Raw genomic sequence first — 5146 nt, 5'->3', positions numbered from 1 at the left:
CTCCTCGTGCTCTATCCTGCTTTCCTCACTCCTTTGTAGGAATTATTTCCAAGCCATTACCCAGAAAGCCTCCTACCCCGAAACCCAACATTGGCAGAGTCAGTTTTCTAGAGGCCCCCACCGAAGACAGGGAGATGACTTGGTAGTTTAGAAAGTTTATGTTTTAGACAAAGCTAAATGCAGTTTCTGAATCTCAGTTTTCCTCTATTGTCAAATGAGAAAAGCAATTCCTCTCTCTCATTTAATCCTGGAGCGCTAAGAGGAGTCAATGAGCTATCCCAAGCAAAGAACTCCATTTAGTGGTTTGTAGCAAATAACAGGTGTTCAGGAAATTGTATTATCCCTTCCTGTGTTTCAGCTTTGCCTTTCCTGGAGCCCCTAAACAGGCTAAAGTGAAAAGCACCATGACCTGTCACTACAAGACAAGAAGCCTCGGGAGAAGGACGGAGATCCCCTTTCATTGGTTTTGCTGAGTTTCCCGAGCTCCATCCTCCTACAGTTAAATCAACACTCTTTATCCTTAGGCTGCTGATAATCTCACTAACGGCTTCCTGGTAAGATCTGTAATGCGTGAGGTCTTCCTTCTTAGTTGTTTGCAAACATCAGTGATTAGGGACAATTAGGGACTGGTGTGCCTGTCATTCTTCTCCTTTCAGCTGAGGAGGAAATCCTCATGCACCGTTATCAGGAATGAGACATTATCTGCCAGCTGCAGTCTCAGGAATCCACGGGTTCGTTCAGTCGCAACTCCAATCTCACTAACTTTATCTGTGTTCCCCAAATGCCTTAGACTATTTGCTTCCCACTGATAGGGAAACCTGGCATCTCATTTTCTCAATGTCCAGACAAAGATTCTTACATAGCAAGAAACTAAGATAGGTGTTACGGAACGTTGAGGGAACCAGAAAAGCCAAATAGAGGACCCCCTTCGTGGGGCTTCCAACCTGACAATAGACCAAAGAGAAGAAATGTACATGTAAGAGACAAGCAAAACCCAGAACCATCACTTATGAAGGATGTCCTCATCACCCCTCCTTTGCTGCCTATCAAAACCCGTGAGGGCTCAAATGACACCTTAACTATTAATTAATCTTCGTCCCTCCTACACCAGCATCTCGCCTCACCCCGGTCAGAAGCCATCTCTTTTTATTTCCATAGCTTAAAATGCTATTTTTGGTTCTAGATGCTTTGCCTCTAGATTCAGATGCCTGCATCCATATTGTTGTATATTTTTTCCTTTCTATCTTTTCCACGATGTTTTTTGTTTTAACTTTTAAGTTTAGGGGTACAAGTGCAGGTTTGTTCCATAGGTAAACTTGTGTCATGGGGGTTTGTTGTACAGATTATTTCATCGCCCAGGTATTAAGCCTAGTACCCATTAGTTGCCTCTTTCTTCTCCCACCCTCCACCTTCCAAAAGGCCCCAGTATGTGTTGTACCCCTCTATGTGTCCATGTGTTCTCATCATTTAGCTCCCACTTATAAGTGAGAACACGTGGTATCTGGTTTTCTGTCCCTACATTAGTTTGCAAAGGATGATGGGCTCCAGCTTCATCCATCTCCCTGCAAAGGACATGTTCTTGTCCTTTTTTATGGCTGCATAGTGTTCCATGCTGTATATGTACCAAATTTGCTTTATCCAGTCTACCATCAATGGGCATTTAGGTTGATTCAATTTCTTTGCTATTGTGAATAGTGCTGCAATGAACATACATGTGTAGGTGTCTTTATCATAGAATTATTTATATTCCTTTGGGCATATACCCAGTAATGGGATTACTGGGTCGAAAGGCATTTCTGTCTGTAGGTATCTGAGGGATCACCACACTGTCTTCCACAGTGGCTGAACTAATTTACACTCCCACCAACATTGTCTAAGTATTCCTTTTTCTCCAGAACCTCACCAGTGCCTGTTATTTTTTGACTTTTTAATAATAGCCATTCTAACTGGCGTTAGCTGGTATCTTATTGTAGTTTTGCATTTCTCTAATGACCAGTGATGCTGAGCTTTTTCTCCTGTGATTTCAGCCACATGTATGTCTTCTTTTGAAGAGTGTTCATGTCCTTTGCCCACTTCTTTATGTGGTTGTTTTTTTTTTCTTGTAAATTTATTTAAGTGAATTATAGATGCTGGATATTAGACCTTTGTCAGATGCATAGTTTGCAACAATTTTCTCCCGTTCTGTAGGATGTCTGTTTACTCTGTTGATAGTTTCTTTTGCTATTCTGCAATGTTTTGTGCAAGATAAGTGTTTAACAAATGCTTGTAAATGAATGCCTGCACCAAGAAAGTCCAATAGCTATGAATAAAGAAAGAAAGGACAAGTTCCAGGGGAGGTGATTTTTTTTTTTTCATTTTCAGTTTTTTAGACAGCTTTTGAAGGAATGGAGTAGTATGTTCTTCTGTAGCAGGAGTTACAAATTGGACCTCTAAGGGCCTCATTCATCCTATCCACATGGTTGCAGCACTGACAGAGTGTTTTGAAATTTTCAACTCTGAATATTGTAGATAACATATGCATTCCACACTAAGCTGCATTTCCATCACCTCATGCTGCTCTCTGCATCTACGGCACATGCCTGACTCACAGGCCATTTGAATTTGAGTTCCGGCTCTGCAGCCTGCTGTCTATAGCATTTCCCTCTCCAGAGTAAGTTCTCCCTGGCCAAAGCATGTTGAGGATCAGGTAAACGTATGTGTGTTTCTCTAATTTCTCTAGTCTTCTCCTTCTTCTCATCCTCCTGCTCCTTCTCCTCCTCCTCCTGCTCCTTCTCCTCCTCCTCCTCCTCCTTCTCCTCCTCCTCCTCATTCTTCTTCTTCTTCTTACTTCCTTCTTTCTTCTTCTTCAGACAGAGTCTCACTGTGTCACCCAAACTGCAGTCCAGTGGTGTGATCTCTGCTCACTGTGACCTCCACCTCCGAGGTTCAACTGATTCTCCTGCCTCAGCCTCCCAAGTAGCTGGAATTACAAGTGCCCACCACCACACTCGACTAATTTTTGTATTTTTAGCAGAAATGGGGATTCACTATGTTGGCCAGGCTGGTCTCAAACCCCTGACCTCAGGTGATCCTTCTGCCTCGGCCCTCTAGTCATCTTAAATGTACATTAAGACCTTTTATTTCTAGGCCAATACCAAATCTGGGGGAAAAAAACATAGCAGTCGTTGAGGGACAACCAAATAACAAGGCTTTATTCCAATTAATCCTCACAACGACCTTGAAATTCGGCATTTTCATACCCGTTTTACATATGAGTAAACTGAGGCTCGGAAAAGTGAAATAACTTGCCCAAAGCTTCAAGAGCTGGGAGGCTTGGGAAACAGGAATTCAAACATAGATCTGAGTGCTTCCCATACCCTTAATCTTCTCACAATTTGGAATTGCCAGGGAGGCAAGCAGGTGCGTAGAACGTTCATTTCCACAGGCAGAATTGCAGGGCGAGATGCGACACGTGTTTCGTGACACGTGTCCTGAGCAGCACAGGGGTCTGCATACAAGTAATTTCTGTTTCTCTGCAGCCATGCAGGCAAGTCATGTGCAGATAATCCAAAAATAGTTTCTAATTTTTCTTGGGATAAATATAAATTTTTGGCAACAGGCACCCCTTTCAACGTGTGTTTTGATTAGAGTTACACGAAAAGGCATTTTTATTCGCTGAGGGTGTGCCAACTAATGGGCAGAAGGGAACTAAGAAGAATGCCAACTTGATCTCCCTTCTCCCCTCCAATAAAAGGGCTGTGTACGGTCTACAGAGCCGCTGATGAAAGACTTGGGGTGGAAATAGGGCACCTGGGCTCCAGCTGACTCTCCACCGCTCTCTAATGTAAAGCCCAACTCAACCCTCCTCTTTTTACTGATGAGGAATTAAGATCGGGTTGTGAGGTGTCTTGGTCAAGATCACATGGCAAAGTAGTAGAGAAATGGAATTCAGAATCTAGGCCCCCTTAACTTCCTCTTTTTTCAATATAAATTATCCTTTCTGATTTTAATTTCAGACAGCTCCTAAGTCAGTAATGGTCAATAGCTGAGACAAAGAGATGTTTGCATATAATTCAAAGTATGGACCCAATTATGAGAGACAGAAAATGGTAGATGGGCAAGTTTGTTCTAAGCCCAGAAGCTGGGCTTCCATGAATACCTGTCTTCTGACAACTCATTAGGAACCTGGAGACAGTGGAGAGGCAATTTGTGCAGACTAGACGGAGCTGAACCATGGGGGCAGGCCGACCTGTGTGATTGTGGATACATTACTTAAACTCTCTTGGTTTTTTCTCAACTGCAAAATTCAATTACTGTGAGAATTCATGGTGTGCATAGAAGCATCTGGCCTGGAAAAGCCTCAATGCAAATGGATGGTCTTGTTCCTGTGGCTCAATGCAAACGAATGGTCAGATTCAGTCCCTGTGACTGAATCTGGCTCCTGTTGAGTGATTTATTGATTAGATTTATTGATTTGGTGATTTACTGGCGGGTCTCTAAAGTATCTGCCTTCTAAACAAATGCAATAGATGGAAGAGAAATCAACAAATTAGCATGAAAAGGAAAATAAGATCTATCCTTCCTGCCCCTCAAACTCAAAACCTATACTCTTCTGTCCCACAATCAGATGTAAGAGTGGAAATTGTGACATAGCAGGCAGGGAATGTGTGAAAGGAAAGAAGCAGGAAATGAAGCTTGAGTGACTGAGGTTGACCGAAGTTACCCAGCCAATGCAAAGAGGAGGATCATTCTGCCCAGAACAGACAAACCAATGAGCATCCATGTTTCTACCTTTGAGATGAGACCTGAGAAGGCCAAAAGTTTGCCATTAGCATGTTCTTTAACTGTCATTTATTTGACCTTAGCAGAGATTTAGGAATGATCAGACAAGATTTAGTAACCCCATTTTATAGATAAGGAAATTGAGTCTCAAGGAGGTAAAATAGCTTCTCCAAGTGTACACAGCATGTAATGGTAGAGCTGTTAGAACCTGCTTTACTATAAGGAACCATTCATATGCCTTGTAAGTGCTTTAGGACAGAAGCTGTATCTCATTCATCTGTGCATCCTTAGTGTCTAGCAGACAACAGGGCTTCGGTAAGCAGTTGCTGGAGGAATTAATCTCTTATGTATTGAGCTACCATGCGTGTATTTGAGTAAGTCCAGT

At 42.5% G+C, this 5146-nt stretch overlaps 1 long non-coding RNA gene across 2 annotated transcripts in view; it reads left to right on the top strand.

The window, feature by feature from the left end:
* The window catches only part of LOC105505413, an 87714-nt gene extending 85169 nt beyond the window's left edge, over window positions 1–2545 (top strand). For both annotated transcript variants that reach the window (XR_001000740.1, XR_001000741.1), the window contains one exon: window positions 359–2545. This is a non-coding gene — a long non-coding RNA (uncharacterized LOC105505413). The remainder of the gene's footprint in view (window positions 1–358) is intronic.
* The last annotated feature ends 2601 nt before the right edge of the window (window positions 2546–5146 follow it).

This window comes from Colobus angolensis, unplaced genomic scaffold (genome assembly GCF_000951035.1).
Source record: "Colobus angolensis palliatus isolate OR3802 unplaced genomic scaffold, Cang.pa_1.0 Scaffold125, whole genome shotgun sequence".
Classification (NCBI taxonomy): domain Eukaryota; kingdom Metazoa; phylum Chordata; class Mammalia; order Primates; family Cercopithecidae; genus Colobus; species Colobus angolensis.
The sequence above is the reverse complement of the archived record's forward strand: the minus strand, read 5'-3'. Positions and strand labels throughout refer to the sequence as shown.